This window comes from Lampris incognitus, chromosome 10 (genome assembly GCF_029633865.1).
Source record: "Lampris incognitus isolate fLamInc1 chromosome 10, fLamInc1.hap2, whole genome shotgun sequence".
Lineage (NCBI taxonomy): Eukaryota > Metazoa > Chordata > Actinopteri > Lampriformes > Lampridae > Lampris > Lampris incognitus.
Genome location: NC_079220.1, coordinates 1,839,166 through 1,855,791, shown reverse-complemented (window position 1 = coordinate 1,855,791; position 16,626 = coordinate 1,839,166). Strand labels below are relative to the sequence as shown.

The window sequence follows — 16,626 nt, the reverse complement described above, 5'->3', positions numbered from 1 at the left end:
TGTTCAGTGTAAACGGGGTGTTCAGTGTAAACGGGGTGTTCAGTGTAAACGGGGTGTTCAGTGTAAACAGGGTGTTCAGTGTAAACGGGGTGCTCAGTGTAAACGGGGTGCTCAGTGTAAACGGGGTGTTCAGTGTAAACGGGGTGTTCAGTGTAAACAGGGTGTTCAGTGTAAACGGGGTGTTCAGTGTAAACGGGGTGTTCAGTGTAAACGGGGTGTTCAGTGTAAACAGGGTGTTCAGTGTAAACGGGGTGTTCAGTGTAAACGGGGTGTTCAGTGTAAACAGGGTGTTCAGTGTAAACGGGGTGTTCAGTGTAAACGGGGTGTTCAGTGTAAACAGGGTGTTCAGTGTAAACGGGGTGTTCAGTGTAAACAGGGTGTTCAGTGTAAACAGGGTGTTAGTCAGCCACATTTTTCGTTTACGTTCGGCGTCGTGCACCTGGAACGCTTGGGGGTCGGAAATGGGAAAGTCGGGTGGGAATTCCGACCTCGGACTTGGAATGGAACGCAGCATCGGTCCTCTTCGTTGGTTTGTATGAGCGTCTATTTATAGCAGTAACACACTGGTCACGTGGCACAACGACGTCAGTAATGTTGTTGTTAGTAGAAACAGAGAGAGGGAGAGAGAGAGAGCTGTAAATATGGAGGAGGTGAGACAAGAGTGACAAGGAAAATTAAGACTTTTCAGCTGCCATTAAGACCGGCGACAGTGTGGTTAAAGAGGAGCGGAGGAGAGAGGCGCTGTCAGAGGAAGACCACCGACAGACGGGGTAAGGTTTGGAGAGAGGAAGAGGGACATATGTAATCTGGGACTTCATCTGCCGTTGCCGAGCCTGTGAGAAATGAACGCTCATTCTGCCAGGCAGCTACCCAGCGCTAGGCGCTCTGCTAGCAGAGCGAGCTAGCAGGCTAGCTTGCTAGCTAGCGCTGCTAGCTAACGGCAGGCTGTCTGCTCGCAGAGCTAGCTTGCCAGCGCTAGCCTGCTAGCAGACTAACCTCGTAGCTCCACACCGGACTGAGCTCCACGACAAAACGAGCGGTGTGGGACAGCAGGCTACTGCTGACACGGAGAGGGAGGCGGTCGGAGGCTGGTCGAACCCGAGTCTGCGTTTTACTGAGTCGGTTTTGTTTTAAATATCTCTGACACACACACACACACACACACACACACACACACACACACACACACACATATCGTTTTGACAACCAGCTCCCTGTGACAGAAATAGCGTCACGATATGAAATACACGTCTTTAAAGTCAGCCAGTTAAGCTGAGTTCTGTCACGTCAGCCCAAAACCGAACAAAATAGGAGCAACATGAGCTCCGACATTATGCTTTTTATAGACGATGAGATGATTTCTATATTATCCTTTACAAAGGCACCCACAGGGTTGTTGTTTTTTTGGGGGGGGGAGGTGTTGGAGCAGTGCTGCTGTCAGGATGCAGAGAATATGTCAGCTAGAGGTGAATCTGATGACAGGTACATAGACACACAGGGAAGGAGACAAGCTAAGATAATCAGACGGCTAAATAGAGGGATGAGTAGACATAAGAATATGTAGTAAATAGAAGGATGGACGAACTCCAGACAAACCCTCAGGCTAGGACTGACCATAGTCAGCCAGTGTTAGCTTGCAGGATGGAACACTATGACTGAAGAGAGTTAGTCAGCACTGTCTGACTTTCCCCTCTTCCACTGTCATTAAAGGATGAGTCCAGTTTTTAAAACCTGGATCTTATTTTCATAGTTTTTTTCTCACCATCATACATATCAGTTATGATTTCATTTTACTTACTGGCTTGATTTTGTAGATGTTGGACGCGGGACCACGGCTGGACTCAGCTTTACAACAGTGTCTCATGGGACAAGTGAACACGGGTGTTACACCTGTACTTGAAACAATAACCCCCCCTTGTGTCTCAGTCAGACTGTTTCATGACTGTCCATTATCTATGACTTTCTATTGTGCTGACCGGCTAGTTTATGCATGGTCACTACTACCTACGTTAAGTATAGGCTGCTCATTCCTGCAAGCTGAACCAGGAAGTATAGATCAGCCATGTCATCCACCATTGATAATATTGGATATTCAAGGTAATAACTTTTAACTTTCAGTTTGATTTTCACTTCCAAATCGTGGTTTTTATAATTGGGTTAAGTTGGTCTTGTTGTTGGGCCCTGTCATGGCCTTGGGGGCCTGTCCAGGGTGTCACCCCGCCTGCCGCCCAATGACTGCTGGGATAGGCTCCAGCATCCCCACGACCCTGAGAGCAGGATATGTGGTTTGGATAATGGATGGATGGATGGTCTTGTTGAAACATGTCTGAAACTCATGTTCAGTTGTCCCATAAGACACCTCTGTAAAGCTGAGTTCAGCAGTGGTCCCGTATCCAACAATCTACAAAATGAAGCCTGGTGAGTTAACCCAGGACTCCCCCAATCCCCTCTTCCTGGGGCAGGAATGGAGGGGGTTCAGAGAGAGAGCGAGAGAGAGGTAAGAGCATGGAGGAGAAGAGGGAAGAAGAGATGGATGGATGAGGAAAGGTCATACAGGAACAAAAGAATTTGTTGGTGCAGACAGAACTGTGTGATGTTGTGTGATGCTGTGTGTTGTTGAAGTTAGCTGTTGTATGGCAGATAGTGTATATAAGTTTAATGGTGTAGCAGAGCCACCTATGTACGCTGTGTAATCCTGTCCATCTATCTGTTGTCAGTACGTTTACATGATGTTAGAAAAAGTGGATTTATTGTGTTAGTTCGACTGAAACTGGACTTTTAAATACATGCAAACATGTCAGTCCGACTGACATCGTACTAAATGGAATTTCAGGAAGTGGGACTAACACACCTAGATAACGCGGTTGGGGATGGATTTACTCTGGCATGTATACGCTTCAATCGGCCCCGAACAGGCCTAGGCGTTCTGCGCATGATCCATAGTTCCCGCAGCGATCTTTCACCCAGAAGTCGAACAGCGTAGTATCAACATGGCGAGTGCTAGAGAGGGAACCACGCACTTCTGGACAGACGAGGAGACAAACCTCATGTTGCGTCTGCTAAAGGAGCTGGATATCCTGGAGTACATGGATGGAAGGAGGACGCGGAATGGTGAACTATTTAAGAAAGTGGCGGAAAAGTTGGACGAAGCGGGATTTAAAAGAACCCCCAAGCAAATCCGTGTTCGGTGGAAGCGCCTCAAACAAGCCTACTACTAACTCGTTTTTTTATTGACGAACTTTCAGATATACAGACAACACAGACATGTGCTCAACAAGATTATAAAAACGAGTTAAAAACGTCACAAAAGGATAAAATAAAAGGTAAATAAGAAGACACAAAAATTAATATTGGGGTAATGAACTACATTGTCATAAACTATGAGAAAGAACTTGTATTATAAACGAACAAATTATTCCTCTTTAAATAATTCTTCATATAGTTTCACAGTGTTATTGCTACCCAGATGTCCCATTATTCAAGATTTTAAAGCCACTGCCATATATTCAAACAATGATATTGACCTTAATGTACAGAACATGGACAAATATATGTAGGCTCCATTAACCAGATGAAAGTGTTCTCTGGACGTGTGTTTACATAACATTAACAGTTTAGACATACACATAGCAGACCTAAAACACGTTCACGGTTTGGATGTACACATCTACTCCTACTACTACTACTACTTTCGGCTGCTCCCGTTAGGGGGCACCACAGCGGATCATCTGTTTCCATTTCTTCCTGTCTTCTGCGTCTTCCTCTGTCACACCAGCCACCTGCATGTCCTCCCTCACCACCTCCATAAACCTCCTCTTTGGCCTTCCTCTTCTCCTCTTCCCTGGCAGCTCCATATTCAGCATCCTTCTCCCAGTATACCCAGCATCTCTCCTCCACACATGTCCAAACCATCTCAATCTTGCATCATGAACCCATACTGCTGCTCGCTATTCATCACCTCTTCTCTTAACCTTTCTATTACTCTTTCCTGCATCTTCATGCTGTGGCTGATCAACTTTATACCTCTGTAGTTGCTACAGTTCTGCACATCGCCCTTGTTCTTGAAAATCGGTACCAGTATCCTTCTTCTCCACTCCTCAGGCATCCTCTCACTTTCCAGGATTGTGTTAAACAATCTAGTTAAAAACCCCACTGCCATCTCTCCTAAACATCTCCATGCCTCCACAGGTATGTCATCAGGACCAACTGCCTTTCCACTCTTCATCCTCTTCATAGCTGCCCTCACTTCCTCCTTGTTAATCCGCTGAACTTCCTGATTCACTATCCCTACATCATCCAACCTTCTCTCTCTCTCATTTTCTTCATTCATCAGCCCCTCAAAGTACTCCTTCCACCTTCTCAACACACTCTCCTCACTTGTCAGCACATTTCCATCTCTATCCTTGATCGCCCTAACTTGCTGCACATCCTTTGCAGCTTGGTCCCTCTGTCTAGCCAATCGGTACAAGTCCTTTTCTCCTTCCTTAGTGTCTAACCTGTCGTACATTCACCATACGCCTTTGCCACACCTCTCTTTGCTTTACGCTGTGTCTCCTTGTACTCCTGTCTACTTTCTTCATCTCTCTGACTATCCCACTTCTTCTTTGCCAACCTCTTCCCCTATATAATTTACTGTACTTCCTTATTCCACCACCAAGTCTCCTTGTCTTCCTTCCTCTGTCCTGATGACACACCAAGTACCTTCCTAGCTGTCTCCCTCACTATTTCTGCAGTGGTTTTCCAGCCATCTGGCAACTCTCCACTACCACCCAGTGCCTGTCTTAACTCCTGCCTGAACTCCACACAACAGTCTTCCTTCTTCAACTTCCACCATTTGATCTTCGGCTCTGCCTTCACTCGCTTCCTCTTCTTGGTCTCCAAAGTCATCCTACAGACCACCATCTGATGCTGCCTAGCTATGTTCTCCCCTGTCACCACCTTGCAGTTTCCAATCCCTTTTAGATGGCGCCTTCTACATTCGATATAGTCCACCTGTGTGCGCTTTCCTCCACTCTTGTACGTCACCCTGTGTTCCTCCCTCTTCTTGAAATATGTATTCACCACAGCCATTTCCATCCTTTTCACAAAATCCACCACCATCTGTCCTTCCACATTCCTCTCCTTGACTCCATACCTACCCATCACCTCCTCATCACCTCTGTTTCCTTCACCAACATGTCCATTGAGGTCCGCTCCAATCACCACTCTCTCCTCCTTGGGTTCCCTCTCCACCACATCATCCAACTCACTCCAGAATTCTTCTTTCCCTTCCATCTCACACCCAACTTGCGGGGCATATGTGCTGATAACATTCATCAATACACCTTCGATTTCCAGCTTCATACTCATCACTCTGTCTGACACTCTCTTCACCTCCAGCACGCTCTTGACATACTCTTCCTTCAGAATTACCCCTACCCCGTTTCTCCTCCCATTCGCACCATAGAAGAGTTTGAACCCACCTCCGATACTCCTGGCCTTACTCCCCTTCCACCTGGTCTCTTGCAGACACAGTATGCCTACCTTTCTTCTCTCCATCATATCAGCCAGCTCTCTCCCTTTACTAGTTATAGTGCCAACATTCAAAGTTCCAACTCTCACCTCCACACTCCTACCCTTCCCCCTCTCTAGCTGCCTCTGGACATGCCTTCTCCCTCTCCTTCTCCTTCGCCCAACACTAGCATAGTTTCCACCGGTACCCTGCTGGTTAACAGTACCGGTGGCGGTCGTTGGTAACCCGGGCCTCAGCCGATCCGGTATGGAAATCTTATTTATGATTCACATATTTGATTTGACAAAGATTTTATGCCGGATGCCCTTCCTGACGCAACCCTTCGCATTTATCCGGGCTTGGGACCGGCACTAGGAATGCACTGGCTTGTGCATCCTCAGTGACTGTTTTTTTTTTTGAAGATGTACACATAGCAGACCTAAAACATGTTCACAGTTTAGATGTACACATAGCAGACCTAAAACATGTTCACAGTTTAGATGTACACATAGCAGACCTAAAACATGTTCACAGTTTAGATGTACACATAGCAGACCTAAAACATGTCCACAGTTTAGATGTACACATAGTAGAACTAAAACACGTTCACAGTTTAGATGTACACATAGCAGACCTAAAACGTGTTCACAGTTTAGATATACACATGGCAGACCTAAAACATGTTCACAGGATATTGGACGCTGACATCATTTGTATTATTTGTATTGATAGACATTTCATTATAAAGTCAGGTCTCAATCATACAGCAACATGGCAATTTTCTCTGGTTTACAGAAAGAACATCATGGTCGTGTTGTCTTCTATCACCAAAACTACATTATCTGTATCATTCTAGATGTGCAATGTAGTGACTTGGAAGTCATCACGTTTAATGTTCAGCCTGTGAGCCACGATTTCATCGTGCTGTATAGACCGCTATCATACAAAATAGCCTATTCAAAATAACATGACTACTGTAGTTTGTAATTTAAATCAAATTTCGAAGGTAAAATAATAATGATTTTAATGACAATGCACATGTTTCAAAATCAATAGAAAACATCATGCAACAACAAGGTTACAGTCAAATTGTAACCATACCTACTACTACTACTACTACTACTACTACCACCTGCATGTCTTCTCTCACCACATCCACAAATCTCCTGTTTGGCCTGCTTCTTTTCCTCTCAGCATCCTTCTCCCAATATACCCAGCATCTCTCCTCCACACGTCCAAACCATCTCAATCTTGCCTCTCTTGCTTTGTCTCCAAACTGTCAAACCTGAGCTGTCCCTCTTCACCATAAACTAGCGTTTCAATGTCCATGTGTACTATTCACAGAGGATGTGGGAATGTTTGCAATCACAGCATTGTAAGATGGTGACAGATGTACTCTTACTCTTAGTGCCAGGAGGATTGCCGTGACTTGTACATTGGGGAAACTAAACAAACGTTGGCCAAGAGGATGGCACAACACATGACAGCTAACACGTCAGGCCAGGACTCCACAATCTACACCCATCTACAGGCCAGTGGCCACTCTTTCAAGGATAAGGATGTGCCCATCCTTGATAGGGAGGAACGCTGGTTTGAACAGGTAGTTAAAGAGACCATCTATGTGAAGAGGGAACGACCATCCCTGAACTGAGTAGGGGCTAACAGTACATCTGTCACCATTTTACAAGGCTGTGATTACAACTATTCCCCAATCCTCTGTGAATAGTACACATGGCCATTGTAACGCTAGTTAATGGTTACATCCATATTTGCATATGAAACTGGTCGTTCGTTTGGGTCGTAATGTCACTATTGTTTATAAGGGTGAGGGTACCTGCAGTCAGTTGAGACTGAAGCAGTCAATTAGATGAGTGATAAAATGTATCGATCAATAAACGTGTCCAGATGAACTGATTCAACTTTCTTTGATGTTTGCTTTAGTGCACAACTGTCTGTAAATGTTGGCTGACAACTCACTGATCCGTTCTGCCATTGTATTTGGGCTGAGACTAACGTTTCAGTATAAAGATGCCTTCTCCGGGCAAACGGTATTCGCTACCTGCAGCATGCAGTCTCTCAGAAACTGTCCCTCCGTAAATGGCTTGCCAGCCTTCGCTATTGCCTAGCGTACCACCTAGCTAGCTTCGACAGATGCATCACGGACTTGTTTGGCTTTTTGGAAAAAGTTCTGCTGACAGGACAGACTTTTTTGAAAGTGTGCTGCCTTTCTCTCCCCCTCCTTGCCTTTGAACCGGTCATACTCCTCTGCATGTTTAGTGCCCAGATAGCAGACACATTTGGGCCTAATCTGGGGCACTTTTGGTACTTACAGCTCAGTTATGGCACTGGTAGCTGTTGTGTGGGCCAGACGTGGCCAAAATGTAATGAACTGGGCTTGACTTGGGTTACAACACATACTATGTGGGCCGGATGTGGCCCAAATCTAATGAGCCAGGTTTGACTTTAGTTAAGGCACATGCTGCGTGGGCCAGAGGAGGCCCAAATGTCATGACCTGTGGCTGAGTTGAGGCAGCCACACTCACCCTGAGTCAACGCCGTCATTCAAGGCCAAATGTGGGCCGTAAGATAACTGCAGATGTGGGCCATATTTGGGCCAAAGATTCTTTGCTATCTGGGTGTCACTTCAGATTGAAATCCTTCAGGATGGCAACTTTTTCCTTGCAAATTAGACATATGGGGGTGGCATGGTCAGGAGGTAGAGCGGATTGTCTAGTAATCGGAAGGTCGCTGGTTTGATCCCCGGCTCCTCCAGAGAGCCTGTCGAACTGTCCTTGAGCAAGACACTGAACCCTTAACTCCTGATGAGCAGGTGGGCACCTTGCATGGCAGCCGCCACCATCAGTGTGTGAATGTGTGTGTGAGGCATACACTGTAAAGCACTTTGAGTGGTCGGTGGACTAGAAGAGCTCCATATAAATGCAGTCCATTTACAATTTTACCATTTACAGATCGCGGACACATTAAATTCAGTTCCACCGCCACGCCACCCGGACGCCCCTTGTTATTACATTTTAAATAAATTATTTAAAGTTGACCACATGGCTTTAGTATGGTCCATTTAGTGTGGTATATGAATTGTTCCTGATTCCAAAAAACATAATGTGGTTATACCACACATGATACCACATAGCCCAGGGTTTACCAAATTAATTTCCCCCAAAGGTCAAATTATGTCATGCATACCAAGCCAAGGGCCAACACATCCGGGTATTATTTCCCATTGTGCCAGTAAAAATTGTTTCATGTGCAGATGTTTTTGTTGCTGCTATTGTTGTTGGGCCTGTGTTCTGTTGTAACAATCTTGAGGCATTGTCCCAAGATGTGCATTGGAGAGTCTGTTTCTTTCCTGGTTCTTGGTCGAATTCATTAATGGAGGGGAAACTTGTGAGTAGGAGCATTGCAATAGCTCTCATGTTTTTGAATTGAGCTCGGACAACCACATTGATTCAAAAGTCATTCACCCCAACCTCCTTGTGTTGTGCTTTGAGCAAATCAGATGTTCCCATCCCCAAGACCTCCATCTGAAGAGTTGCCTTGTCCGTGGAAGGTACCAGCCTTTTGGCCTCTGCAGTTCACTGGCCATCGGCCGAAACAGATGATATCTTTCTCAGGAAGAGGAGGGTGTCACCTGAGAGTGTAGGGGAGCTTTCAAATCCTCCCTTGAAATTTTCCGCCAGGCTCGTCATGAAATCCTTAATCGCTGGATCCTCCTGCATTTCATTCTGCTGACCCGCTCCCGCAGACGTGGAAAGTGCAACTTTCTCCCGTGAATGTCTCTCTCCAAAAGGTTCAGCTTTGACCAAAAAGCTTCAGCCGCCTCGAACATGTCTGCAAGTGTGGTTCTTGCCTTGTAATTGCAGATTAAGGTGATTTAGATGAGACATGATGTCACACAAAAAAGGACATATGCCATCACCTTATTTTCACTTAAAAACATGATATTCTTGGGCTTTTTGGCTCTGCAGTCCGATAGAAATGACACAAGCTCATCGTGCAAGTCACACACCGTCTCCAACACACGGCCTTTGCTCAGCTAGCGAACATCATTATCAGAATCAGAATACTTTATTCATCCCCAAGGGGAAATTGGGTATGCAGCAAAAGATCCTTGTGTTCTGCTGACATTTCCTCCAGCAGTCCTCTGAAAAGGCGATGTTGCAGACTAGAACTCTAGTGAACGAAATATACCAGTCTCATCACAGTATCCATCGCCTCTTTCATTTCCCCACACAGTTTAGTGCACAACACTGATTTGTGAATAATGCAATGAAATGCTAAGAGCTCTGGGTTAACAGCAGCAAGCCTGCTTACCAAGCCCTTGTGTTGTCCCACCATTGATGGAGCCCCATCGGTGACAACGGACACAATTTTGCTCACATCCAAGTGATTCTTCTCAAAGAACTGTGTTAATTCATTAATGATGATTTCCCCAGTTGTGCACCAAGGCAGAGGAAGCAAACAAAGTAGCTCTTCCTGAAAGGTCCATCCATCCATCCATCCATTGTCTTAACCGCTTATCCTGCTCTCAGGGTCGCAGGGATGCTGGAGCCTATTCCAGCAGTCATTGGGCGGTAGGCAGGGAGACACCCTGGACAGGTCGCCAGGCCATCACAGGGCCGACACACACACACACACACACCCATTCATTCCTAGGGACAATTTAGTGCCGCCAATTCACCTGACCTACATGTCTTTGGACTGTGGGAGGAAACCGGAGCCCCCGGAGGAAACCCACGCAGACACGGGGAGAACATGCAAACTCCACACAGAGGACGACTCGGAACGACCACCAAGGTTGGACTACCCCGGGGCTTGAACCCAGGACCTTCTTGCTGTGAGGCGACCGCGCTAACCACTGTGCCACCGTGCCGCCCCTGAAAGTTCTTCCCATCAAAAAATCTTGCGAACACAGACAGCTGTTCGATATCGGTTCGGTCACAGGACGAGTCTATGGCTAGCGGTATGGCTTCCATCCATTATCCAAGCCGCTTATCCTGCTCTCATGGTGGCGGGGATATGGCTTCCGCTTTCTTCATATCAGTGAGTAGATTGGAAAAACACTCCGCCGCTAAAGGTTCAACTCTTCTTGTTGCCGTGTTAGCCGACAATGGCACCTGCTTTAATAATGTAACTGAGGTATTTTCTCGTCTGCTGCGGGATTCGCCGACCCCCTGGCGATCGGCCAGTGAGTCTTTTTGTAGGTTACAATTGCTCCACAACGGTTTTCTTGTTTTTCACATCTTGACTTAAAACTTTGCAAACTTTGCACACGTTTTAATCAGCTCAGCACCAGTGAATGGCTTCTTAGCTTTAGCAAGGCTCCATGAAACATGCAGTGATGCAGCTGTTGCTCTCTCTTTTGCCGATGCTGATTTACAGATAGTAGAAATGGAGTGCTTGTATGCTGTTATCATATTTGCTATTTTTTGTTTTGGGATGATGTGATTTTGTAGAGTAGTTGGCATTAAAACTGGCAGAATGTATAGTGTTGAAGTGCCGCTTGAGATCATCTGCTGTGCAGACAGCTACGGTCTGCATGCATGTTGGTTTGGCATTGGCGTGGTCTGGTAAAATAAAACAAGACTGATCAGTCGAGGCTGTCCTCCACCAAAAAACGACCCCTTAGGTCGTTTGTACAAGCAGCTTATTATGACCTATAGTTACGTTTTAAAGTTAAGCGACCTCTGGCAGTCATGTAAATAACATCTAAATAACGTGTAACGTCTAAATAACGTGTAAATAAGTGTCTGCGAATGAGGACAACAGGTCTGAGTTAAGCAGAATGAAATATAAGGGGCAGAAATGTGCATGTGTAACATGTCCTCGTATGAGGCCGCAGGGTCTCACTTCCTCGCGCTCCTCCGTAATTATAATACGTTACTTTCCCTGCAGCAATAAGCATCTCCTTCCATAAGCTGTCGCAAGAAGGAATATTAATAAAAGCAAAGTTTAATTTCACATAGCGGTTATAATGTCCACGCTAGCTGACTTTCTAACTTTTGGCTAATGTTAAGTTAGCTCTTATAACGTCATTCATAGGTAAACATACTGCCAATAGTTACTATACTAGACGGAGAAACAACACAAAAACGCACTGACTACATATTCTATTGTTCTCACATTGTTTCTATTACTATTTAATGACCACTTACCTTTAATAGCTGGTCTATGAGGCGTTGTAAAAAGGATGTCAACAAGTAGATAAAAACCCACAATGCACAGGAACGCTCATATGGGTCGTATTAGAGGGTAGGAACAAACGACCTGTGTGGTTGTATGGGTTGGAGGACTTGTTCTTTAGGACAGTTACTGATTATCTATGACTTGGCTGGTGAGTGGCTCTGTTCTCGTCAAGGACCATAGGGAGCATGGAGTACATCTTACATCTACATGCTCTATGACGTAGGTCAAGCGTACAGTGTGGGGTGAGGTCAAAATAAAGTAGAGCAGCATGCACTTTATTTCACATGGTGTGACAGGGGCGTTCATGCCAATGGGTCGGCACAGGCCAGACATTTGGATCTTATGGGCTAGACCTGGCCCGTGGGCCGCTTATTGGGGTTCAGGGATGTAGGCTATCTTTATCAAGAAGAATTTGGAAATGTAAATGACAGTTCTCAGGGCATAAAGCCAATGATCTGTTGATCTTTACAAACCAAAACTCGATACTCGTAACAATGGCATAGCTGTCAGTGCTCACAAAACATTTTTAAATCAAAAATCAAATCAGGGACATCCGGGTGACGTGGCGGTCTGTTCCGTTGCCTATGAGCACGAGGATCGCCAGATCGAATCTCCATGTTACCTCCAGCTTGGTCGGGCGTCCCTACAGACAAAATTGGCGATGTCTGCTGGTGGGAAGCCGGATGTGGGTATGGGTCCTGGTTGCTGCACTAGTGCCTCCTCTGGTTGGTCGGGGCACCTGTTTGGGGGTAAGGGGGAACTGGGGGGAATAGCGTGATCCTCCCACGCGCTATGTCCCCCTGGTGAAACTCCTCACTGTCAGGTGAAAAGAAGCAGCTGGTGACTCCACATGTATGGGAGGAGGCATGTGGTAGTCTGCAGCCCTCCCCGAATCAGCAGAGGGGGTGGAGCAGAGACCGGGATGGCTCGGAAGAGTAGGGTAATTGGAAGAGTGGGGTAACTGCAAGAGTGGGGTAATTGGAAGAGTGGGGTAATTGGAAGAGTAGGGTAATTGGAAGAGTGGGGTAATTGGCCGGGTACAATTTGGGAGAAAAAGGGGGAAAAAACCATGACCTTGAAATTGAGAGTCAGATTGAATCGTGGATTTGGAGAATCGTGACACCCCTAGTAAAGAGTAAGATACATACGTCATATTACACACACACACACACACACACACACACACACACACACACACACACACACACACACACACACACACACATCCCATGTCATGCTTTTGTGTTGACTCAGCAGTCATTATGAGCAGCCTGAGGGCTTGATCATGATTTATTATTGATGATAATGACAATACTAATAATAATAGAAATAATATTATTGTTGTTGTTGTTGTTATTTTATTGTCATTTTTCTGTCTAAGTGGAAATATTTGTTATTTCAATTTTCCCAGCCTCGACACTGCACATGTCAGCACACACAACTATGGATGTGTCTGTGTGTTTGGGGGGCATATGGATGTGTGTTTGTGTGTTTGGGGGGCACATGGATGTGTGTTTGGGGTGGGGGGCATATGTGGCTGTGTAAATTCCTTGGAACATACATCAGCAACAACCTGAAGTGGAGAATTAACACTGAGCACATCACTGCAAAAGCTCAAGAACGACTTTACTTCCTTAGACTTTACTTCCTTAGACTTTACTTTCTTAGACTTTACTTTCTTAGACTTTACTTTCTTAGACTTGACTTCCTTAGACTTTACTTTCTTAGACTTTACTTCCTTAGACTTTACTTTCTTATACTTTGCTTTCTTAGACTTTACTTCCTTAGACTTTACTTTCTTAGACTTTACTTCCTTAGACTTTACTTTCTTAGACTTGACTTACTTATACTTTACTTCCTTAGACTTTACTTCCTTAGACTTTACTTTCTTAGACTTGACTTACTTATACTTTACTTCCTTAGACTTTACTTTCTTAGACTTCCTTATACTTTACTTTCTCAGAGTTTATTTCCTTAGACTTTACTTCCTTAGACTTTACTTCCTTAGACTTTACTTTCTTGGACTTGACATACTTATACTTTACTTCCTTAGACTTTACTTTCTTAGACTTGACTTCCTTAGACTTTACTTTCTTAGACTTGACTTACTTATACTTTACTTCCTTAGACTTGACTTCCTTAGACTTTACTTTCTTAGACTTGACTTACTTATACTTTACTTCCTTAGACTTTACTTTCTTAGACTTCCTTATACTTTACTTTCTCAGAGTTTATTTCCTTAGACTTTACTTCCTTAGACTTTACTTCCTTAGACTTTACTTTCTTGGACTTGACATACTTATACTTTACTTCCTTAGACTTTAATTTCTTAGACTTTACTTCCTTAGACTTTACTTTCTTAGACTTGACTTACTTATACTTTACTTCCTTAGACTTGACTTCCTTAGACTTTACTTTCTTAGACTTGACTTACTTATACTTTACTTCCTTAGACTTTACTTTCTTAGACTTCCTTATACTTTACTTTCTCAGAGTTTATTTCCTTACACTTTACTTCCTTAGACTTTACTTTCTTAGACTTTACTTCCTTAGACTTTACTTTCTTAGGCAGCTTAAAAAATACTGGATCAAACATCAACTGCTCGTTCTGTTTTACTCAGCCACCATCCAGTCCATCATAACATCTTCTGTTACAGTATTACAGTATTATAGTATTACAGTATTACAATATTACAGTATTATATCATTATAGTATTACAGTATTATAGTATTTTATATTATAGTATTGTATATTATATAATATTACAGTATGGTACGGCGGCATGGACAGGCAACCCACTCCCCTCAGTTGAATCTCTACATACTAACCGGACTATAAAGCGAGCAGGGAGGATCCTCTCCGACCCCTCACATCCTGCTCATCACCTCTTCCAGCTTATTCCCTCAGGGAGGCGCTACAGGTCACTGTCCACTAAGACTAAACGCTTCACAAACAGTCCCCCCCCCACCCCCCCAGCTATCAGGACTGTGAATTCCTCCCTATTGTCCCTCCTCACACACCACCGACATAAACACCACCATTCACCTGATTGTTATGCAGGATATGTTTGTTACTGTGTAACTGTATTGTTATTGTGTAACTGTACTCTCCAAAGGAATTGAATGGAGTGCAACTGGACTTGGTATATATCCGTATATCCGACTTGGTATATTCACGGATATATACCAAGTCCAGTTGCACTCGATTGAGTTCCTTTGGATAACCATGACATGGATGAATGAGAACATTCACAGACGTGTAACTATATTGTTATTGTGTAACTGTATTGTTCGGGATAATATGTGGAGTGTCTGTTGTTGTGCATGTATGTGTTGTGCTGCAGAGTTTAATGTGTACCGAAAACAAATTCCACCGGCCTTGGTCATGTGGCTAATGAAACTATCTATCTATCTATCTATTCAATATTCAATATGTGCTTTACTGGCATGACATACATTTGTGTACATATTGCCAAAGCATGTAAAACAACAACAACACAATACAACAAGGATTATAATAATAACAGCAACAACAACAATGATTATGATAATAACAGCAACAACAACAAGGATTATAATAATAACAGCAACAACAACAATGATTATGATGATAACAGCAACAACAACAATGATTATGATAATAACAGCAACAACAACAATGATTATAATAATAACAGCAACAACAACAAGGATTATGATAATAACAGCAACAACAACAATGATTATAATAATAACAGCAGCAACAACAATGATTATGATAATAACAGCAACAACAACAATGATTATGATAATAACAGCAACAACAACAAGGATTATGATAATAACAGCAACAACATCAATGATTATGATAATAACAGCAACAACAACAATGATTATAATAATAACAGCAACAACAACAATGATTATGATAATAACAGTAACAACAACAATGATTATAATAATAACAGCAACAACAACAATGATTATGATAATAACAGTAACAACAACAATGATTATGATAATAACAGCAACAACAATGATTATGATAACAGCAACAACAACAATGATTATAATAATAACAGCAACAACAACAATGATTATAATAATAACTGCAACAACAACAATGATTATGATAACAGCAACAACAACAATGATTATGATAATAACAGTAATAACAACAATGATTATGATAATAACAGTAACAACAACAATGATTATAATAATAACAGAAACAACAACAATGATTATGATAATAACAGCAACAACAACAATGATTATGATAACAGCAACAACAACAATGATTATGATAATAACAGTAACAACAACAATGATTATAATAATAACAGCAACAACAACAATGATTATGATAATAACAGCAACAACAACAATGATTATGATAATAACAGCAACAACAACAATGATTATAATAATAACAGCAGCAACAACAATGATTATGATAATAACAGCAACAACAACAATGATTATAATAATAACAGCAACAACAACAATGATTATGATAATAACAGCAACAACAACAAGGATTATAATAATAACAGCAACAACACCAATGATTATGATAATAACAGCAACAACAACAATGATTATGATAATAACAGCAACAACACCAATGATTATAATAATAACAGCAACAACACCAATGATTATAATAATAACAGCAACAACACCAATGATTATAATAATAACAGCAACAACAACAATGATTATAATAATAACAGCAACAACACCAATGATTATAATAATAACAGTAACAACAACAATGATTATGATAATAATAGCAACAACAACAATGATTATAATAATAACAGCAGCAACAACAATGATTATGATAATAACAGCAACAACAACAATGATTATAATAATAACAGCAACAACAACAATGATTATGATAATAACAGCAACAACAACAATGATTATAATAATAACAGCAACAA

The 16,626-nt window shown here is 42.8% G+C and overlaps 1 protein-coding gene across 4 annotated transcripts in view; it reads left to right on the top strand.

Moving 5' to 3' along the window:
* The first annotated feature begins 623 nt into the window (after positions 1–623).
* The window catches only part of hdac5 (histone deacetylase 5), a 139,462-nt gene continuing 123,459 nt past the window's right edge, over positions 624–16,626 (top strand). For all 4 annotated transcript variants that reach the window (XM_056287375.1, XM_056287374.1, XM_056287373.1 and 1 more), the window contains exon 1: positions 624–770. The gene's annotated coding sequence lies outside the window, so the exon portion shown is untranslated. The remainder of the gene's footprint in view (positions 771–16,626) is intronic.